Below are 24411 nucleotides of genomic sequence, written 5' to 3'. Positions count from 1 at the left end.
AACTCTGGAGAAATTGAAAAATCGCACTCGAGGCTCCAGAATGGTTTGAACATTTTTACTGATCAAGTACGTACTTTTTTTTAAAAAAAGGCATAAATCACTAAAATAGTCAATTTTGGATTTTCAAAAATTCGCCAAAAATCGAAAAATGAACTTGGGTAGCTGAAAATTTGGATTTGGGGGTTTTAGAACATGCTCTTTCCAAAAATCGCGGTCCCGTCAATCGGAGGTGGACACCTCAAGAGGTTCCCTTGTAAGTATGTTTCGCGAAGGTTGAAAACTCAACGACACGACTTACAAAAATCGCTGAAAAGAAGTGAAAAAGTGACATCGCAAACATTCAAGTTTCGAGGTTTCCATTCGTGCCAAAACGACACAAACGTTATGAAAATAGTTTTACGCGTTTTAAATAGTGAAAATTGACCAGCTGGCTACAGCCTGGAAGGGGATGGATGAGAGCAGAGCACAATTGGACTTCATATTCGTGTTCGGGGTGTTCGATTCATAAGGAAACGACACCATTATTACGAAAGTACATAGCTCAACTTTTAATATACCTAGCAAAAATTAATGCGTGGGAAAAGGCACTGGAGGGGTGTGGTTTACGGTAGCATAAAATTGGACTTCATATTCGTGTTAGGAGGGATCGATTCATATGGAAACGACACGAACATTATGACAATATCTCAATTTTAAATATTAGTAAAAATTGAGAAGGGGAAAAGGCACCGGAGCTGAGGGGTGTGGAAGAGGGTAGCATAAAATGGGACGGCATATTCGTGTTCGGGATGTTTGATTCATCTGAAAACGACACCAATTTCAAAATTGTAAAAATTCAGGTGGCGGCAGAGGCACTGGAGGGGTGTGGATGAGGGTAATATAAAATTGAACGTCGTATTCGTGTTCGGGGGGGGGGGGGCTCGATTCATGTGGAAACGACATCTCGTTTACCAAAAACAATAATTTACACCAGAATCCATTTTTACCCCCTCTGTAAGTTTTTTCAATTTTTGACCACGACCCACCAAAAAATTTTTTTTTGAAAAAAATACTTATGTCTGCCAAATCATGATCATCGCTAAAACAGGTAAACAAAGCTAAAAAAAATCGCCATTTTGAGAGGAAAATATGGTGGTGGGGGGCTGGAAATTTTTGTGCTCAATGGTACCCACCTTCCGTGCGAATATCACCCCTGAAGCTCTCGGGGGCAAATTCACCATACTTATCCGCCTATAGCCTTTCAGAAAATCGAGAAATATCGTCAAAAATTTAGGAAATTTTTTTGATTTTTCGAAGTTGGTGAAAATTATTTACTAAAAATTGGCACCACGTGCGATCCTAATAATTTTTGAAATAATTCACAGTGCTATAGGTACTCATGTCACCTCCATATATTTTGGGTAAATTCAAAATTTTTTATTCAAAACTCGTTGACGTATGATTTTTCCCTAGGGGGGTTGCCTGAGGAAATTTTTTCGCTTCAACATTTTATTAAAGGATCCTTTGTACAGGGGGAAGTCCAAAAACACATTTTGATGTAGTCTGGCATATGACAATAGGAGTAATTGCACCCCCCGCCGATCCTCCGGGACAACTTTTTTCTTAAAGGGGACACCCTAAGGAACATTTTAGAGCAAACTTGCCAAAAAAAAAAGTTGGCCTTACTTACAAAATGGCGGCCATTTTCATTGACAGGTCAGCCAAAATCGCAAATTTCGCGTTTCATCATAGGACTTGCACGACATTTTTCAAACTTTACAAAGGTAGATCGAAAGATCATGCAAAAATTTACCACCCGTCAAAATTTCAAGTGCTAAAGTGCGTTTTTCGATTTTTGGTGAATTTTTGAAAATCAAATTTAGGCCAAAAATGAGGGAAAAAATCAAAATTTTACCAAATTGACCAAGAAAGCTGAAATTCGGGATATACCCTATTTTCGACATGCCAAATCGATTGAAAACGGTTTCAACCCGTTTTGAGCACTTCTGGAGCCTCCAGCAGATTTTTGGAACTCGAAATTCCCACAAAATTCCATCAAATTGGAGTTGTAAAGCTAAAATTTCTTTTAAAAACTAAATTCAATACGCTACGAAGTACTGCAGGTGAATTTCCGGTCGTTTTGGAGCCTCCAGCGACTTTTTGAAAATTCCTGAAGCCTCCAGCTGATTTTTGAAACTTTGAATTTTCACAAAATTTCATCAAATGAAGATGGAAAGCTGAAATTTACTCTACACTCCAATTTTAACATCCTCTGAAGACGACTTCGGGTGGGTTCAAGTCATTTTAGAGCCTCCAGCGACTTTTTAAAAAATTACTGGAGCCTCCAGTAGATTTTTGAAACTTGAAATTTCCCCAAAATTTCATCAAACCGAGACGGAGAGTCGAAATTCACTCTGCAAACTAATTTCAATGAGCTACGAAGTTGACTGCTGGTGGATTTCAATTTGTTTTGGAGCGTCCAGCGACTTTTTTGAAAATTACTGGAGCCTCCAGCCGATGTTTTAAACTTTAAATTTTCACAACATTTCATCACATTGGGATGGAGAGTCGAAATTCATTCTGCAAACTAATTTTAACAACCTCTAAAGACGACTTCCGGTGGGTTCAAGTCTTTTTAGAGCCTCCAGCGACTTTTTTGAAAATTACAGGAGCCTCCAGCAGATGTTTGAAACTTTAAATTTTCACAAAATTTCATCAAATGGAGATGGAAAGCTAAAATTTACTCTACACTCCAATTTTAACACCCTCTGAAGACGACTTCAGGTGGGTTCAAGCCATTTTAGAGCCTCCAGTACATTTTTGAAACTTAAAATTTCCTCAACATTAATTTATCAAATGGAGTTAGCAAGCTGAAATTTAATTCGCAGACTACATGGTGGTTTCAAATGGTTTTGAAGCTTCCACCAACTTTTAGGAAATTTCAATTTTCCAAAAAAATGCCATATAACCTTTCAAAAAGTCGTTTAAGGCTCCAAAATAAATTGAAATCCAGCAGCAGTCAACTTCGTAGCTTATTGAAATTAGTTTGCAGAATGAATTTCGACTCTCCATCTCAAGTTTCAAGAATCTACTGGAGGCTCCGGTTATTTTCAAAAAAGTCGCTGGAGGCTCCATAACGACTTGAAATTCACCTGCAGTACTTCGTAGCGCATTGAAATTAGTTTTTAGAATAAATTTCAGCTTTACAACTCCAGTTTGATGCAATTTTGTGGGAATTTCGAGTTTCAAAAATCTGCTGGAGGCTCCAGAAGTGCTCAAAACGGGTTGAAACCGTTTTCAATCGATTTGGCATGTCAAAAATAGGGTATATCCCAAATTTCAGCTTTCTTGGTCAATTTGGTAAAATTTTGATTTTTTCCCTCATTTTTGGCCTAAATTTGATTTTCAAAAATTCACCAAAAATCGAAAAACGCACTTTAGCACTTGAAATTTTGACGGGTGGTAAATTTTTGCATGATCTTTCGATCTACCTTTGTAAAGTTTGAAAAATGTCGTGCAAGTCCTATGATGAAACGCGAAATTTGCGATTTTGGCTGACGTGTCAATCAAAATGGCCGCCATTTTGTAAGTAAGGTCAACTTTTTTTTTGGCAAGTTTGCTCTAAAATGTTCCTTAGGGTGTCCCCTTTAAGAAAAAAGTTGTCCCGGTGGATCGGGGGGGTGCAATTACTCATATTGTCATAAATTCCGGACTAATGTCATCGCATGCTTTATACGAGTTCATTTTCCATTTGATTAGAAAAATTTGTCGATAATGTGATTTCTGACATTGAAAGAATATTCGCCAATGAAATCGGATTCGAGAAATACGCAGCTCTCCCTCCTTCGAACACCTGAGTTTTTTTTTTTTTTTTTCAGTAAAACGATATTAAATTCATGCTTAGAAGTTGGCCCAAAAACGTGTATTTCGATATTACCAGTTTGTCGCATGCCATTTTGAATAATTTAACTTTCTCATCTGCATTCGAACTGCGAGAACTGCGAAACGCGAATTGTCAAAAATAACTGCAATTAATTTATGCATTATTTTTGCAATCTACAAGACGATAGGTGCACAGAACGAGTTGTACGACATTGACGATGACCTATGACGACGAAAAAATCGAAAAGAAGCGGGATAGCACTAGCAGTTCGCTCGTGTGAAATATCAAGTGGTAATTTGTATTTGATGTGCATCTGCATACGTTGTTACGTTCGCGTTTCTGTGTTATAAATGTTCCCGAGTAGGCACATAATTATTATGTTGGAGAAACCAGCAGAAAGTGTATTTCACCTCTCAATCAACTACTCTGTAGCTGCTTCAGTCAGGCAACAGATTATGAAAAATTTAAGTGAGTCTTTGTCTTTACTCTTACAATTATAGTTATTTTTTTTTCAATTTTTAGTTTTTTCTATGCAAAGGTATAGCGTAGTAATTTTCAGCTTCGAAATTTTAAGTTCATTTTTCGATTTTTGGCGAATTTTAGAAAATCCGAAATTGACTACTTTGGTGATTTATGCTTTTTTTAAAAAAAAGTACGTACTCGATCAGTAAAAATGTTCAAAATAAGTCCTAAAACTGATATTAACCCTCCAAATCCAAATTTCGCTATTTCCAGCCATTCTGTAGCCTCCAGCTTTATTTTTCAATTTCTCCAGAATTTTCAATTTGCTCCAGAAGGAGTGAATATGAAGTTGAGCAGCTAAAAATGGAGTTGTGTGTTATACTCGACCTGTTTAACGAATTTATCCACATTTGAGCCGATTCTGGAACGGACACCTCAAGAGTGGTTTTTTGACCAGCTTTTTTTCAAAATAAAAATACTCAAAAATCAAAAATTTCCCGTTTTCGAGAAAATGTTGAAATTTGCGCGAATCGCAGTATTTCTTCATGAACTAACCCTACGAGGGCGAATTTCGCCATTTCCAGCTATTCTGGTGCCTCCAGTGTGATTTTCAGTTTCTCCAGAATTTTGAATTTGCTCCAGAAGGCGTTGATATGCAGTGGGGCGGCTAAAAATCCAGTTGTGTATTATACTGGACCTGTTTAACGAGTTAATCTACATTTGAGCCGATTTGCGAGTGACACCTCAAGAGTGGCTTTTTGACCAGCTTTTTTCAAAATTAAAAAAATCCAAAAAATCAAAAGATAACCGTTTGTAAGAAAATTTTTGAAATTTGCGCGAATCGCTGTATTTTTTCAAGAACTAACCCCCGGAGCGCAAATTCTACCATTTCCAGCCGTTTTTTGGAGCGAGAGTGACACCTCAAAAAGCCACTTTTGAGGTGTCACTCTCAAAATCGGCTCAAATGTGAATAAACTCGTTAAACAGGTCGAGTGTAATATAAAACTCGCTTTTTAGGTGCCCAACTTCAAATTCACGCCTTCTGGAGCAAATTCAAAATTCTGGAGAAATTGAAAAATCGCGCTGGAGGCTCCAGACAGCCTGGAAATTCTGAAATTTAGATTTGGGGGGATAGTATTGGTCAAAATACAGCAATCAGCGTGAATTTCAAAAATTTTCACACAAACGGGAAACTTTTGATTTTTTGGATTTTTTAATTTCGAAAAAAAAACGGTCAAAAAGCCACTTTTTAGGTGTCACTCTCAAAATCGGCTCACATGTACATAAACTCGTTAAAGAGGTCCAGTATAATAGACAACTCGATTTTTAGCTGCTCAACTTCATATTCACGCTTTCCGGATCGAGCAAATTTAAAATTCTGGAGAAATTAAAAAATCGCGCTGGAGGCTCCAGAATTGCTGGAAGTTGTAAAATGTAGAATTGGGGGGTTAGTTTTGGTCAAAATACCGCAATTAGCGTGAATTTCGAAAATTTCCACAAAAACGGGAAACTTGATTTTTTGGATTTTTTAATTTCGAAAAAAGCTGGTCAAAAAGCCACTTTTGAGGTGTCACTCTCAAAATCGTCTCAAATGTGGATAAACTCGTTAAACAGGTCGAGTGTAATATAAAACTCGATTTTTTAGCTGCCCAACTTCATATTCACGCCTTCTGGAGCAGATTCAAAATTCTGGAGAAATTGAAAAATCGCGCTGGAGGCTCCAGAATTGCTGGAAGTTGTGAAATTTAGATTTGGGGGGTTAGCTTTGGTCAAAATACCGCAATTAGCGTGAATTTCGAAAATTTCCACAAAAACGGGAAACTTTTGATTTTTTGGATTTTTTAATTTCAAAAAAAGCTGGTCAAAAAGCCACTTTTGAGGTGTCACTCTCAAAATCGTCTCAAATGTGGATAAACTCGTGAAACAGGTTGAGTGTAATATACAACTCGATTTTAAGCTCCCCAACTTCATATTCACGCCTTCTGGAGCAGATTCAAAATTCTGGAGAAATTGAAAAATCGCGCTGGAGGCTCCAGAATTGCTGGAAATTGTAAAATTTGGATTTGGGGGGTTAGTTCTGGACAAAATACAGGGATTCGCGTGAATTTTGAAAATTTCCACAAAAACGTGAATTTTTTAATTTTTTTGATTTTTCAATAATTTTGAAAAAAACAGGTCAAAATGCCACTTTTGAGATGTCACTCTCAAAATCGTCTCAAATGTGGATAAACTCGTTAAACAGGTCGAGTGTAATATACAACTCGATTTTTAGCTCCCCAACTTCTTATTCACGCCTTCTGGAGCAGATTCAAAATTCTGGAGAAACTGAAAAATCGCACTGGAGGATCCAGAATGGCTGGAAATTGTGAAATTTAGATTTAGGGGGTTAGTTACGGACAAAATACAGCGATTCGCGCATTTTTAAAAAATTTCCTCTCAAACGATCATCTTTTGATTTTTTGGATTTTTTCAATTTTCAAAAAAGCTGGTCAAAAAACCACTCTTGTGGTGTCACTCCCAAAATCGGCTCAAATGTAGATAAACTCGTTGAACAGGTCCAGTATAATACCCAACTCGATTTTTAGCTTCCCAACTGCATATTCACGTCTTCTGGAGCAAATTAAAAATTCTGGAGAAACTGAGAATTGCGCTAGAGGCTCCAAAATGGCTGGAAATTGTGAAATTTTGATTTGGGTGGTTAGACAAAACACAGGGGTTCGCGCAAATTTCAAAAAGGGTATTCCTGGTTAAGATAGGTGAAATGGCCCTGTTCTCAGATTTGGAAAATCATGATGGATTATTGTTGGGTTCCTCCAATAAAAATTTTCGACCGGAATTTCCGCCCCCCAACCCACCCCCCTTGGTCAGTATAGCCAAAAAACGCGTTTTTTGCGCGAAAAATTCGGTACCCATGAGTGGTGGGGATAAAATTCTGGTACCACGCGGAATGTGTAGGGAAAGCCTGGGCCTTTCAACACGATTTTTTTCAACAATTTTTATCGTAGTGGTGGGGGTAAAATTGACAAAAGAAAACTTTGAAGCGCCACAGCTCCGAACTGAAGGGTACCACAAAAAAACTGTTTTCGCCAAAATATGTCTTTTTACTAGTACTTTCTTCCTACTAATCCATGAAATTGAAATTTTGTCTGCAAAAGGCTCATATTTGCAAAAAACCCTGAAAAATACGCGTTTTTCGCGTTTTTTTGCAAAATTATGCAAAATATGCGAAAAATGTATAGAACAAAACATGTTGAGCGTCGAATGTCACCCTAGAAAACGTGTTCATAAGGTTGTCAAAACGCTCATCTACTGAAATTAGCTTAGATTGTAATCATGAGCTCTCTGAATAAAAAAAATAGGTACCAAAAATATTCAAATTGAGGTCAGAGCGATTCAGTTATAATTTTCACAGTCTTCTCATTTTAAACACGTTTCCAGAATGCTTGGTCAAAAAAATCCTTCAAAATGAAAATATTGCAAGTCAAACTTACAAAAAGTTACCAAGAATAGGCAAATTACCCAAAAATTGTTCAGAAATCTAACTCAAAATCAGTATTTGCAGAAAATACAAATTTCGATTTTAATTTCAATTTTCAAAAATTTCAACAAAATCTTTTTCAAATCCAATAGGTACCATACATACATGTTCAACAAATCTTACCAAAATTGAAAAACTTGACCCATCATGAGAGACAAATTGTTTGAAAAATCAATTTTTTTTAGCATTTTTGAAGATCCTTTACATACTACATATTCCATAAAAAAAAGTAAGTACACTTTGTGTATATCTTATCCAAAGATTGATGTGATAAACATAGGTACTTACCAATCATTTTATTTACTAGTATAATTAAACATTTTTTTTTTGGGTCAGAATTTTTCTATTTTTAAAGAGAACTAGTGGAGAAAATGAATAGAAAAAGAAATCGAGAGAAAAAATACCTATAAAATTACAAGTAGGTATTGATATTTTTAAAAATGGAAAAAGCAGCACTTTTGAGACAAATTCTGATAAACGTTAGGACTTTTTGACAATTTTTTCAAAAACTGTACCTTCAATCTATTTTGGCTAACACAAGATTTTACTAACAATTTTGGCATAAAATAGAATTTTTTGGATAATTCATCAGCAAAAAGCCTTTGCCCACAATATTTCGTCAAAAAAGTGGAACTTGTAGACAATTTTGACAAAAAGCAGAAGTTTTTTTTTACGATACCTAGGCATGTAATTTATTTATTTATTTTGAAATAACTAAGAAAAAGTTAAATTTTGACACTGATTTGGCAAAAAACAGGATTGTTTAAGGATAATTTTTGGGAAATCAAGAATTCTTTCCAATTTAGGCAACAAGATTTTTTGAACATTTTGGCAAAAAGCAGGAGTTTTCTTTTGGCAATTTTTACAAAGTTAGGAGTTTTTTAATAATTTTGACAAAAAAGAAACTTATATTTACGATTCTGACGCAAATGAGATTTTTTTGACAATTTGGCAAGAGCAGAACTTTGCAGACAATTCTGGCAAAAAACATAACACAGACTTCTTACTTAAGATCATTTTGGCAAAAGAAGGAAATTTTGAAATTTTGGCTACTATGTAACAAAGTTTTTAGTCATTTCTGCAAAAAATATTAGGACTTTCTTGATAACGCCAAAAAAAAGGGATATTCTCAACAATTTTGGCAAAACACGGAACTTTTTTGGAAATTTTGACAAAAGTTGGGATTTTTTAATAATTTTTTTTACAATTTTGGCGAAAATAAGACTTTTTTTACAATGATTCCAGCGATAAGATTTTTTGAACATTTTGGCATAAAACATGTGCTTTTTGGCAATTTTTACAAAAAGTCAAGATTTTCTGATAATTATAGCAAAAAATTGGAATTTTTGAAATTTTGGACAACAACAGGTTTTTTTGCTCATTTTTACAAAAAATATTAGGATTTTGATAACATCATTCAGAAGAAAATGTATTTTCGACAATTATGATCAAAAACAGTGCTTTTTTGATAATTTTGACAGAAGTTAGAATTTTTTTATAATTTTTACAAAAATGTGACCTTTTTGATAATTTTGGCAAAAGCAGGAATTTTTGACAAGTTTGCAGTAGCGATTTTTCGCCCCATACTATGTAGCGACATGACCAACGTGACAATTATCACTTTATCAGATAGTGCACAGTGAGGTGCCATACCTCATATCATGACTTTGCTGCAAAGATGTGAAGTGTGCGCGCGCTTAGCTCAGTAGATGAGCGTTTTGACAACCTTATGAACACGTTTTCTAGGGTGACATTCGACGCTCAACATGTTTTGTTCTATACATTTTTCGCATATTTTGCATAATTTTGCAAAAAAACGCGAAAAACGCGTATTTTTCAGGGTTTTTTGCAAATATGAGCCTTTTGCAGACAAAATTTCAATTTCATGGATTAGTAGGAAGAAAGTACTAGTAAAAAGACATATTTTGGCGAAAACAGTTTTTTTGTGGTACCCTTCAGTTCGGAGCTGTGGCGCTTCAAAGTTTTCTTTTGTCAATTTTACCCCCACCACTACGATAAAAATTGTTGAAAAAAATCGTGTTGAAAGGCCGAGGCTTTCCCTACACATTCCGCGTGGTACCAGAATTTTATCCCCACCACTCATGGATACCGAATTTTTCGCGCAAAAAACGCGTTTTTTGGCTATACTGACCAAGGAGGGTGGGTTGGGGGGCGGAAATTCCGGTCGAAAATTTTTATTGGAGGTACCCAACAATAATCCATCATGATTTTCCAAATCTGAGAACAGGGCCATTTCACCTATCTTAACCAGGAATACCCTTTCCTCACAAACGGTCAAGTTTTGATTTTTTAGATTTTTTGATTTTGAAAAAAGCTGGTCAAAAAACGACTCTTGTGGTGTCACTCCCAAAATCGGCTCAAATGTAGATAAACTCGTTGAACAGGTCCGGTATAATACACAACTCGATTTTTAGCTGCCCAACTGCATATTGACGCCTTCTGGAGCAGATTCAAAATTCTGGAGAAATTGAAAAATCGCGCTGGAGGCTCCAGAATGGCTGGAAATTGTAAAATTTGGATTTGGGGGGTTAGTTCTGGACAAAATACAGGGATTCGCATAAATTTTAAAAATTTCCACAAAAACGTGAATTTTTTAATTTTTTTGATTTTTCAATAATTTTGAAAAAAGCAGGTCAAAATGCCACTTTTGAGGTGTCACTCTCAAAATCGGCTCAAATATGGGTAAACATGTTAAACTGTTCGGGTGTAATATACAACTCGGTTTTAGCTGCCCAACTTCATATTCACGCCTTCTGGAGCAAATTTTAAATTCTGAAAAAATTGAAAAATCGCGCTGTAGGCTTCAGAATGGCTGGAAATTCTGAAATTTGGTTTTGGGCGGTTAGTTTTGGACAAAATACAGCAGTTAGCGTAAATTTCAAAAATTTCCACAAAAACGGGAAAATTTTGATTTTTCGGATTTTTTAATTTTGAAAAATGCTAGTCAAAAAGCCACTTTTGAGGTGTCACTCTCAAAATCGTCTCAAATGTGATAAACTCGTTAAACAGGTCGAGTGTAATATACAACTCGATTTTTAGCTGCCCAACTGCATATTCACGACTTCTGGAGCAAATTCAAAATTCTTGAGAAATTGAAAAATCGCGCTGGAGGCTCCAGAATGGCTGGAAATGGTGAAATTCGGATTTGGGTAATTAATATTAGTTTTGGGACTTATTTTGACCATTTTTATTGATCAAGTACGTGCTTTTTAAAAAAAAGCATAAATCGCCGAAAACAGTCAATTTTGAATTTTAAAAAATTCGCCAAAAATCGAAAAATGAACTTGGGCAGCTAAACATTTGGTTTTGGTGGTTTTAGACTATGCTGTTTCCAAAAATCGCGGTTCCGTTCAAATCGGAGTGTGACACATCAAGAGGTTCCCTTGTCAGGCAGTCAGTTGGCATTTTCAAGCTACGAGTATTCTAAACAGTGTTGGAAATTCTCGTAAACTTTTTATGATTTGTTGGTAAAATATCAACTTTGCCAACTTCCACCGAAAAAGGCCAATTTTCCAACTTTGTAGACCTCGGTTTTGTCCCTGTGTTGGTGAGTGAATCATTCCTATACTTTACTTCGTCTGTGTAGTGTGAATGTTTAATAACCAATCGGCCTTTCTGTTGAGGTAATATTTTACTCATCTGAACTGTTCACTTTTTGTAGATTCGTTGTAACCGGTGAAGCTAAGCCTATCCATGTCATTTGTGGTAATGTGGAGTGTAATCTGAAGATGAGCTCTTTGAAATTCTATTTTCGCGATCAACTTGTTGGGAATTTCGAGTTCGAGTCGCGATAGCTCGGAATGATGTTCGAGTGGAATTTTTTCTACTGGTTCCTTGAGGTGAGTTTTTTGAAACGTGATAGATTAGTTTACGTTCAACTTGATAGCATTTTAAATTACGTGTCGTGTCAACAGATCGATTGGTCGATATAATTAGATGCTACAGAATAAAAACAATTGCTTCGATGGCATAGCTTCGAGTTCGATAACTGTGGATGACGCGGCAAATGTTATTTTAAAGCAGGTGAAATATTTATTGAAAAATCCCCCATAATTAGTATGTAAGTAGTAAGTACTATTTATTGCATAGGCTATCTCGATATGATTTTTATGTAGGTATTACGATCCAAGTGAACTTATTGTAAAGTACCTAGGTATTTTAAGTTTTTCAATGAGATCCGATTTTTTGGACAATGCTTTGTGATTCCCTTGAATTTTTACCACAAGTGAACATTGTATCGTCGTATGTAAAAATTAACAAATTATGACGACATTGCAGAACACGAAACCAGTTTTTTTTTCATGGTCGCCGAGTGCACCTAAATGTAAGACTAAATTTTTATAAACATTAAAAATGCATTTAATAGTAAAGTAACCTTTACGAGGGAAAAAGAAGGTCAAGTAGGTATACGATTAGAAATGAGAGATTTTCCAGGGAAGAATGAAAACGTATCAATGTGCCTGCCTTCTGTATGATAATGTGTGTGTAAATGTTTTGTTGGTTGATGTGATTTTGAATGAAATCGGAGCGAATGCGAAATTCTAAATTGCCTGAAAAATTTGCAGTATTGCTTCGGTCATTGTGATACGTAAGTGACGTGCACTTGTGCAAATGAAAAAAATACGAGATGAATCGAGTAATTTTTAGTAATAATTATTTGTCGAGTGTGGGTTTCACGATTAGATTACGCCAACTGTTTTCGTGTAATTATTGCAATTGCACTATCTTATCGGAGAAGATTTTTGATATTAATGGTCTTGTTTTTCCGCGTAATGTGGTATAAATTCGTGCATCCTAAGAACTGATGTTTGTTTTTGGATAAAATCCAATAATCTTGTAATTTTTTCGATGAATAAATTTCGAGAAAAGAGAAGATGAGTTATGCTGAATGTTCGGAGAAATCACGTACCTAAAAAATTAATGAGGTAATCTACATAGGTACCTAGACGTGATAAACCGCATCGATTAATTCGCCGAATGCTTCGACGCTTCGTTATAATATTATGCTTTAGAAAATGCCCACGTGTTATATTGATTGCAAATTTTTAAATTAGTTGCACGTTGCACTTGAAGTGGCCCATGTGAATTAAGAATGAACTTAACTTATGTATATACGTTTTTGTCTTCTTTTTTGATGGGTATCGTTGATAGAATATTGATGTGACTTTTCTGCGGGCTAAAAAATTGATTAATTTTTTGTGGTCATCGTTGTAAAAGTCAGAAACGACGATTTTGGATTTTCGCAGTTACGTAATAATATGTATTAAAGGAGGGGGAGGGAGTAGAACAAGAAATTCCAAAATTTTCAAAATGCCTCAGGCTACATACATTTTTCCGTCTAGCTGACATAGCTTGAGCTAAATTGTGTCAATCGCATTTTATGAATTTTTCAAATTTTTGAATAATGTGTCGAGAAAAATATGTGAAATCGTCTACTTACGTCTTGAACATGAAACCAAACACTAATACTTGGTCCGGCATATGACAATAGGAGTAATTGCACACCCCCCCCCCCCCCACCGATCGTCCTGGACAACTTTTTTCTTAAAGTGGGACATCCTCAGGGACATTTTAAAGCAAACTTGCCCAAAAAAAAAGTTGGCCTTGCTTACAAAATGGCGGCCATTTTGATTTACAGGTCAGCCGAAATCGCAGATTTTGCGTTTCAACATAGGACTTGCACGAATTTTTTCAAACTTTACAAAGGTAGATCGAAAGATCATGCTAAAATTCATCACCTGTCAAAATTTCAAGTGCTAAAGTGCGTTTTTCGATTTTTGGTGAATTTTCGAAAATCGAATTTAGGCCAAAAATGAGGGAAAAAATCAAAATTTTACCAAATTGACCAAGAAAGCTGAAATTTTAGGATATACCCTATTTTCGACATGCCAAATCGATTGGAAACGGTTTCAACCCGTTTTGAGCAGTTCTGGAGCCTCCAGCAGATTTTTGAAACTCGACATTCCCACAAAATTCCATCAAATTGGAGTTGTAAAGTTAAAATTTATTCTAAAAACTAATTTCAATACGCTACGAAGTACTGCAGGTAAATTTCAAGTTGTTTTGGAGCCTCCAGCGACTTTTTGAAAGGTTGTATGGCGTTTTTTTGGAAAATTGAAATTTCCTAATAGTAGCTGGAAGCTTCAAAACTATTTGAAACCATCATGTAGTCTGTGAAGTGAATTTCAGCTTGCCAACTCCATTTGATATATTAACGTTGCCGTTGGGGAAATTTCAAGTTTCAAAAATCTACTGGAGGCTCCAGTAATTTTCAAAAAAGTCGCTGGAGGCTCTAAAATGACTTGAACCTGCCCGTAGTCGTCTTCAGAGGATGTTAAAATTGGAGTGTAGAGTAAATTTCCGCTTTCTATCTCCATTTGATGAAATTTTATAAAAATTTTAAGTTTCAAAAATCTGCTGGAGGCTCCAGTAATTTTCAAAAAAGTCGCTGGGGGCCCTTAAAATGACTTGAACCCACCTGAAGTCGTCTTCAGAGGTAGATAAAATTGGAATGTAGAGTAAATTTCAGCTTTCCATCTCCATTTGATGAAATTTTGTGAAAATTTAAAGTTTCACAAATCTGCTGGAGGCTTCAGGAATTGTCAAAAAGTTGCTGGAGGCTCCAAAACGACTTGAAATTTACCTGCAGTACTTCGTAGCGTATTAACATTAGTTTGTAGAATAAATTTCAACTTTACAACTCCAATTTGATGGAATTTTGTGGGAATGTCGAGTTTCAAAAATCTGCTGGAGGCTCCAGAACTGCTCAAAACGGATTGAAACCGTTTCCAATCGATTTGGCATGTCGAAAATAGGGTATATCCCAAATTTCAGCTTTCTTGGTCAATTTGGTAAAATTTTGATTTTTTCCCTCATTTTTGCCCTAAATTTTGACAGGTGATGAATTTTTGCATGATCTTTCGATCTACTTTTGTAAAGTTTGAAAAAATTCGTGCAAGTCCTATGTTGAAACGCAAAATCTGCGATTTCGGTTGACCTGTAAATCAAAATGGCCACCATTTTGTAAGAAAGGCCAACTTTTTTGGGCAAGTTTGCTTTAAAATGTTCCTTAGGATGTCCCCTTTAAGAAAAAAGTTGTCCAGGAGGATCGATCGGTGGGGGGGGGGGTGCAATTACTCCTATTGTCATATGCCGGACTATAATTTCGATTTCTGCATTCCCTAAACTAATCCTACTTATTTCAAATTTACTAAAAATAGTTCCAATTAACTTGATGAATTTTAATTTAAAAAGAAAAAAGTGTTTAAGAATATGTGAAAATCGTCTACCTACATCTTGAACATGAAACTAAACACTAATTTCAATTTCTGTATTCCCTAAACCAATCCTACTTGTTTCAAATTTAATAAAAGTAGTTCCTAGCTTGATGAATTCTAATTTAAAAAGAAAGAAAAAGTGTTTAAAAATATGTAAAAATCATCTACTTACTTACCCATGTTATTCCATCAAATTTTAACAGTTGAAAGCAAATAATAAAACTATCTATAGATACCTACCTTTGCCAAACCAGTTAGGTTTTAAAATTATTTACCTAAACCACGGATTTAGCTAATTTAGATTTAGAATTTGAAACCAACCTTATCTAATCAAACCCAAACAATTTTAAAATTTGAATTGATTCCTATTTGGATGATAAGAAATCGAAAGATTTCTAAAAGGATCTCGGGGATAGTTTTATTGTAAAATGAATTGATCCTCCCCTGATCGGTTTTCAATTTTCATTTTTTGAATTTTTTAATAATCTGTTGAGAAAAATTGTCTACCTACTTACCCAGGGGCAAATCACAAAACTATCTACATATACCAAACCTGTAATTTAAACCACGTACTTGCCCAATTTTGAATTTGAAACAAACCTAATCTAATCAAATCCAAACAATTTTATTTCTATTTGACAAACCTTAACCAATTTTTTACCTTACCATGTTATTTTATCAAATTTTGAAAATTGAAAGCAAATCATAAAACTATCTCCATTAAAAAAAAAAAGTAGGTATTCAATTCAATATGTATTTTTATTCAAAAACAAAAAATAAATAAAATGTTTTTAAAATAATAAATGTTGGCTAACAGCCTAACAGGAACAATTTGCCTAATGAAATTTTCAATAAAATATAGAGCTGGTCAAACAGTCAAAATTCGATGCTGGCCAAAGTTTTTTATTCGATAATAAACCCGATGGCCCATATCCATAGCGTAAAATTTACTATAGAAATCTGAAGTGGATTTCATTATAATAAGAATCGGGTTATACAAATGACACAATTTGGCTCAAGCTAAGTATGTTGGATGGACAATATGATATGAAGGGTGAGACTGAAATTCGCCCAACTTTTTGTGATTCCAGAGCAGGTCTCATAGTCATAAGAACAATCTCTTAATGGAAAGTTTTATCAAAGAGTTAAAATTCTTTATTTAAAGAAAAAAAAATTAAATTTGTATATGAGTTCAAAAGCTTCTTTAGCTTATTTTTCTTACTTATTTTTATATGTATTATTAAAATAAAATAATTAACTTGAAGTAAATAATTTTTTAAAATTGATTTTTAATAAAAATAAATTTAAAATTCTCCATCAAGTCAACATATTCAACCAACAAGATTCACCAAATTATGTCAATACTTCCTCCATTATGACAAAGTGACTGTTTGTCCTACTACATTGTACACTGACTGAATACCTCTTTAGTTAGTTGTTTGATTGGTACTAGTAAAATAAAAACATTGCAGAAATTTGGAACTTTTTATAACTAAAAATGAATAAAATGACTTCATTATAATATAATTCTAAGATTGAATTACTGTCTGTAGAATTTTTATCATGAACTTCAAAACATAAAAAAAAAAAAATTGCTTACTATCAAGTTGTCAAGATTGGTATAATTTACGCATCCCAGTACGTCTACATAATCTGAAGCAGAGACTGCTTCCACTTGGATGTAGCTGCATTGAACAGCTTCATGTCTAGAATAGACCTGCCACAGATCTCCTGGTACTGTAAACACAACATGAACAAAGTTAGTTTTTCCTAATCTAACAAACTTCTCGCTAAAAGGTTCCTTTTTACCTTAGTTTTTAATGTTTTTAGAAATCATTATAAATTATAAAACATCATTACAAAACATTATTTATATTGCATTTACCTTCAATTGATATTATTCTTTGTCCATTTGCTTGCATATACTCATATAACAGGCAAGGGAGGAGGTGGTGACTGGTGGATGTTTATTTGAACAGTTCCTGCCAATCTGTACTTGGCTCCAAATTGCTCAAGGAGTTTTCTATCTCTGGGCAACCCGCAGCTGCTCTGATAGTTCTGATAGACGCAGAGGTGGACTGCATGGAGGTGCAGTCTAGCTCCTGAGTGGTAGCATATGGCAGGAGCTCCCTGGGCTTCACAGTATCATAATAGGTATAAAGGTTTCTAAAATCAAAGGCATGACAAAGATATGGTAATGTATTCTTAGTTTTCTGGAAATAGAGCCTCTGTCTGCTCAAGTCAAAAAAATTTAATTCAACTTGAATGTTATTTTCTGAAGAAAAAAAATTAATAGACAATAGGTAATATTAATGTAGGTACCTACGTATTTAAAAATGAAAATTATTCTTACTTACTATAGACACTGGACCTGTGGAGTAAGACAATCAACTGGCAGCCATCTTGCCAAAAAAAACTGTGTAGGGAAAATTTCTCCCGCTGAGTGATCTTGGCTGCGCTGCTGTCAATTTCTTGAACAAACTACATGCAAAATACAGGGCAGCCAAGAGCACTCAGCGGGATAAATTTTCCCTACACAAACTTTCTTTGCAGTTTCCGTTCCCCTCGGTCTGCAGCTGGTTGTCTTACTCCGCAGGTCCAGTGTCTATATTACTTACTCACCAATTTTTCAATGGACTTTAGTTGCCTACTTGTCTGTCACTGGCACTGGTGTTGTTTGCATTGGTGGCACTGATGGTGTTGTTTCAAGCGCTAGTTTTGTGGTTTCTGAAAAAACTAAAAAGCATTAAAAATGATGTAAGTCAGAAAAAACTTCTGAAATTGTAGAAAAATTAAGCAAAAACTGCCTACCCAACATTGATAGGTACCTACTTGTAATTGAAGTTTAATAAAATTTTATGACAATTGGCTGCACAGATATAATTTAAATTCATTAGAGATCTGTAAACATGATATTGAATTATGAAAATAAGGCTTGAAAGGGTCAATGAAAACTTACCGACCTTCATTTAGCATAAGAATATTGTGAAATGGCAATGTTCGTAGAAGAGGAAATGTTTCAATGATGGGAAAACATTTTGAGTTATTGTTTCATCAAAACTGACAATGTAGCGGCAAAGCAAAGTGTCCTATAAAAAAATTACATTTGACCAAAGTTGTGTAGGTACCTACTAGGTATACACAAGTTCTATCACACTTTCTCAAATTTCCAAATTTTCTCCAACTCACCCAAAAAACTCAACTTTTCACCTAATTTTTCTGTTAAGAGTGGGGGTGTTGCCCCTCCCCACCATTCGGCACGCCTCTGGTTGTGCCTACAATAAATTTTGAATGAGGAATGAGAATGAACAGTTGTAGGATTATTCAAAAGTGTCCAAAACACAATAGCCTTGACTTGGTCACTTCATAATTCTAATAAAAATGCATTATCTCCAGCCTCTCACCATTCTAAATGAAAAATTATTATCCAAAGATGTATTATATTTCTTATCTAGGTGTTTTTACAGTTTTTGTTTTGAATGCAACACATTTACTATTAAAAAAATTCAGGATAAATAATGAATTTAATTCATTACCACAGCTCTTATTAATCTTTGGTTTTTGGCGGTGTAGATGAGGAGGTAGTTGTCGCCAGGTGGGACTTTGCACCAAACTTGTCAAGTTGTCAAGCAATTTCCTCATTGAGACACATCTGCACTGGTAATTGGTGTACCTGCTGAGATGGACAGCGCGAAGATGTTGTCATTTTCTTATTTTCAATTTAATTAATAGGTAATATAAAAAAATCTTGAACAAACTTTATACAAGGAAAAAGAACCATAAGTAATGATACTCACACAGCATATAATTCTGCAGAACAAAGACACTTGGGACAATCCGAGAAGCAGAGTCTTGAATTGAAGGGAAGTCAATTAATACCTTACTACGAATTTACCATTTTTGATGCCATTTTTCTTTACAAGTTTAGTATGAATTTTATGGCCTTGACCATCTAATGTTAAATGTATGTAAGATGAGATGAATTGTTGAATTCCCATGTTGGGGGTGTTATACTTGTACATATTTCAATCCTTCACATTTTTGATGTTGATGGTCATTGATAGAAAGGGTAAAAGAAAGGGTCCCTTTTTGAGATTTTCTGATGAGAGCCATCATTTTTCACCATGCTCCTCATTAATGGCAAAGGTTAGAAACTCCAGATTCCAGGGATGATGTTGGAAGTACTTACATAGATGAGGCAGGAGATGCCATATTCCAAAAACGTACCTACTTATATAAAAATCTATAAATTGATGTACATATCAATGCAATAATTGACATGCTTTCAGTTCTGATCTGGGATTTGGCTTTGAGGAGCAGGGATAGGAACTGTTAGGGATCTCAGGAATTTGACAACTGATAAGTAAATTTTAAAAATAAAATATCAATTTTGTTTCATCATTAGCAGATTCTTTCAAACATTCTTCACATACCCTACGCTGTTCTGTGAAACCATCCCTGTTATCTTCCTTTTTCATTGCTGCATCATGTTGGGAGGGGGGCGGGGGCAATTAATAGTACTAATCAACTTGATATTATTAAAAATATTGATGTTCATAATGGTAAAAGACATAAGTACATATGTTATCTCTTCATCCTTTAGGACTTCAAACAGGGTTTTTCTATTGACCCTATCATATGCTTTTTCTAGGTCTATGAAGCACATGTGTGTTTCTAGGTTGTACTAGATCGCTTTTTCCATCAGTAGTTTTACTGTAAAACTTGTGTCAGTGCAGGATCTTCCTTTTCTTAATCCATTTTGAATTTCTGCATCTTTTCTTCTGCATGTTCTGCTAGTTCTTTTGCCAGTATTTTCACATATTTTTGTAGCAGGTGTTGAGTAGACTTATTCCTTGGTAGTTTTTCAGGTTTGACAGTATTACAATTGCTGTCTTGAATTCTTCAGGTACCTTTTCTTCCTGGTACATCCAGGAATTCCAGCAGTCTTCTTTTAAATTCACCACTTGCATATTTGTACAATTCTGTTGGTAAGGTTTGCTAAAAATAGCACGTGCAATAGAGCGCCCTCAAATTCAAATTGTGAAGTTGTGCCTGTGCCCCGAGATGGGACAAAATGATATTATGAGGGATGAAACTGACATTCACCCAACTTTTTGCGCTTCTAGAGTAGGTCTCATAAGAACAATCTGGTTGATTCTGCAGATCCAGTCTAGAATAATGGAAAGTAAAACTTTCACTTACTCTCCAATACTTGTTGGTAAATTTATTCCCATAATTATACATAAGATAGGTTATACTGAACTTGAACCATTCAAGTTCAATATTAGAAACCATGTAAGTAGGTTTAGGTTACCTACTAGAAGAATAAGTTTACAGTTGAGTTCAGTATAGCTGCTCCTCTACTCAGAACGTACGATATAAGAGTTGATGTTATTCATCATTCTAGTCTGTTTTCTTTATTGAGGAAGTGGTTTTGTGACTATTCTACAATATAAGTGCGCATTTGATTGTAGTGAATACTGAACAGCAACATCAACATATCACTTCCTATTAAAAGTGCAAAAATAAATAATAATTACTTACTATGAAAATATTTGAGGAATTTTTGTCTAAGTAAGTAAAAACCGTTCTCTGTTTCTCTTTCAAGTACATACAATATTATTTGTGACTTCTGTTAAAATGATTAATGTAAAATAATTCACAGGTATTATCTGCCTCATAATGAAACATTGAATTTCAGAATAATGAGCAGGTTTTTTGCTCATGCACTTTCAGCAACATCAACATATCACTTCCTATTAAAAGTGCAAAAATAAATAATAATTACTTACTATGAAAATATTTGAGGAATTTTTGTCTAAGTAAGTAAAAGCCGTTGTCTGTTTCTCTTTCAAGTACATACAATATTATTTGTGACTTCTGTTAAAATGATAAATGTAAAATAATTCACAGGTATTATCTGCCTCATAATGAAACATTGAATTTCAGAATAATGAGCAGGTTTTTTGCTCATGCACTTTCATAATGTTGTCCATAATTTGTAATGTGTAGAACTTGGTAAAGCAATAGAATTGGGCAATCTATAAAAATCTCCCATCAAAACCCAAGAATAAGTTGTACCCTATAGCTATAAATACAAGCAGCTCCTTCGTTCCACATTTGCAAGTCTTGTAGTAGACTGTCCTCCGAGAGTGATCTCTTCATCTGTGGTGAGATCCACAAATAAGTTGCTCATTATTAACACTGACTAAAAACATAAACAAATCAAGACTTTCTTCTTCTGCTTCAGTTAGATTTCTTAGTGCCTCTAAGAATTGGTCACTATTAGTTGTCATCGAAGTACAGAAGTGAAATAATCTCTCATTGTAATATGAAGTATGTCGTAGTATGTCCCAAAATTTTTTACTCAAATGTTGGTATTTAATTATTAATTTGGTAAGTACCTGAATGCTATTGACGCACCTACTTGTACATCAATGAAAACATTGCAGAAAAAAGAACATTTTACATACCTATAACTAAAAATGAATAAAATGACTGTACATAAATATTATAATAATTATATGATAGAATTACTGTCTACATTTACCAAACCTGTAATTTAAACTTGCCCAATTTTGAATTTATCCAAACAATTTCATTTCTATTTGACAAACCTTAACCAATTTTTTACCTCACCATATTATTCTATCAAATTTTGAAAATTGAAAGCAAATCATAAAACTATCTACATTTAAAAAAAAAAGTAGATATTCAATTCGATATGTATTTTTATTCAAAAACAAAAAATAAATAAAATGTTTTTAAAATATGAAATTTTCAATAAAATATAGAGCTGATCAAAATTTGAGTGCCAAAATTTGATGCTGCCTAAAGTTTTCTATTTGATAATAAACCCCATACCCATAGCGTAAAATTTACTATAGAAATCTGAAGTGGATTTTATTATAATAAGATTCGGGTTATGCAAATGACACAATTTGGCTCAAGCTATGTTTGATGGACAATAGGTATGATATGAGGGGGGAGACTGAAATGTATCCAACTTTTTGTGATTCTAGAGTAGGTCCCTTAGGAACAATCTGGTTGACTCTTCAGATCCGGTCTAAAATTATGGAAAGTTTTATCAAAGAGTTAATATTCTTTATTTAAAGAAAAAAAAATTAAATTTGAATTATTAGTTCAAAAGCTTTTTTACCTTATTTTTCTTATTTTAAATGAATTATACCTACAGGTATTAAATTAAAATGATTAACTTGAATTAAATAATTTTTAAAATTAATTTTTAATAAAAATAAATTTGAAATTCTCCATCAAGTCAACATATTCAACCAACAAGATTCACCAAATTATGTTAATACTTCCTCCATTATGACAAAGTGGCCGTTTGTTCTACTACATTGTACACTCACTGAATGCCTCTTTAGTTAGTTGTTTGATTGGTAAAATGAAAACATTGCAGAAATTTGGAACTTTTTATACTTAACTAAATATGAATAAAATGACTTCATTATAATTCTAAGATTGAATTACTGTGTGTAGAATTTTTATCATGAACTTTAAAACATGAAAAAAAAATATTGCTTACTATTGTAGTTTAAATAATGCATAACGCAATGTGTGATACTCTTACCTCAATAACTTTTTGGACTATCTTCCTTGTTGTATCAATATATGCATGTTCACTCTCATACCACACGTTGTGGTTGAAGATGTTAAGTGTCCGCGAGAACGAGAACATGTACTCACCTATAAAAGAGGTGAGCACTTCTGCATAATCTTCTTGATCGGAACCGTCCCTTTCGCTTCTATCTGTTTTACTGCCTCCGTTATTTCCTCCTCCAATCACCGTGCGTGGTATGCGATTTTGGAGTTTGTCGCATATCGGAATACTGATCTAAATTCTGTTCTCTTCCACCATTGTGTTCTGTCCTTTCTCGTGCACCACATAGCAGTTTGATGTCAATGATCGACTCGCCATGACTGACTGGGAACTGAAAGTAACAATTTAACAAAATTATCATTAGTAATGAGTAGTTGGGTATGCCAAATATTCTTGTTAAAATGCTACTTACTTTCAAAGTATATGAGTTTTCACCTACCCTCTTGGAGGTAGAGCAAGCAATTTCAGACATGTTTGCTTGAGACACCTCTTGAAAGAGACCTAGCCATTCTGTATCCGATTCCTCCAAGTTCAGTAACCACCTTTCTGACTCTTAGTATTCACTATTCAGGAAATAGAGCCTCTGTCTGCTCAAGTTGAAAACATTTAATTCAATTTGAATGTTATTTTCTGAAAAAAAAAAAAATTAATAGACAATAATATTATAATAATAAATATCTAAAAATGAAAATTATTCTTAATTACTCACCAATCCCCAGAGTAACTGCCTGGTTGAACATTGCTTCCTCTTCTGGAGTTAGGTCATTGAACATTTTCAACTAATTATCTTGAAACTGCTACAGAGCACAATACTACTGTCTTCACTACTACTTCCGTGATGGGTAACTTGGCTGAGGTTGCTGTCTACTGGCTTAGTGCACTGATGGTGTTGTTTCAAGCGCTAGTTTTGTGGTTTCTAAAAATACTAAAAAGCATTAAAAATTATGTAAATCAGAAAAAACCTCTGAAATTGCAGAAAAATTAAGCAAAAACTTCTTACCCAACATTGATAGGTACTTGTAATTGAAGTTTAATAAATTTATGATAATTGGCTGCACAGGTATAATTTAAATTCATTAGAGATCTGTAAACATGATATTGAATTATGAAAACAAAGCTTGAAAAGGAAACTTACCAACCTTCATTTAGCATAAGAATATTGTTTTAATGGCCAATCAGTAGGTTAGTCCAGGAGGAAGGTAGACACATCCATTTTATAGTAGTAGTTCCATATATTTCTGTCCGTGCACGAGAAGTATAAATTCTCCTTGGCCATCATACCATACTTAAAGCCAAGTTCTTGCGTGGTCAATTTATTGTGGTGGTGCATCATCACCTATAATATGTCACATATTCCATTAGTAAAACATAGTTAGTGGTTTAATTTAAATTAAATAACGAGATGTGTGACATTTTACCTCAATGACTTTCTGTACTGTTTTTCTGGATGTGTCTATATAAGCGTGTTCACTTTTGTACTAGACATCATGCTGGAAGATGTTCATTGCTGGAGAGAAGACATACTCACCTATAAATTTGGTGAGCACTTCTGGATACTCCTCTCTATCTTGGTCGAACCTTCCTCCTCCATCACTTTTACTTCTTTCTGGATTGATGTAAGTATGTA

The 24411-nt window shown here is 34.4% G+C and overlaps 1 long non-coding RNA gene across 2 annotated transcripts; it reads left to right on the top strand.

The window, feature by feature from the left end:
* Positions 1–3705: 3705 nt before the first annotated feature.
* LOC135845756 (uncharacterized) lies at positions 3706–18028 on the top strand. 2 transcript variants are annotated; one of them, XR_010558817.1, is made up of 4 exons: positions 3706–4330; positions 11203–11430; positions 11545–11722; positions 11798–18028. It is a non-coding gene; the product is annotated as an uncharacterized LOC135845756 (long non-coding RNA). The 2 variants fall into 2 exon arrangements; XR_010558818.1 differs by lacking the exon at positions 11203–11430 and having other exon boundaries at positions 3879–4330.
* The last annotated feature ends 6383 nt before the right edge of the window (positions 18029–24411 follow it).

This window comes from Planococcus citri, chromosome 1, assembly GCF_950023065.1.
Source record: "Planococcus citri chromosome 1, ihPlaCitr1.1, whole genome shotgun sequence".
NCBI lineage: Eukaryota > Metazoa > Arthropoda > Insecta > Hemiptera > Pseudococcidae > Planococcus > Planococcus citri.
The sequence above is the reverse complement of the archived record's forward strand: the minus strand, read 5'-3'. Positions and strand labels throughout refer to the sequence as shown.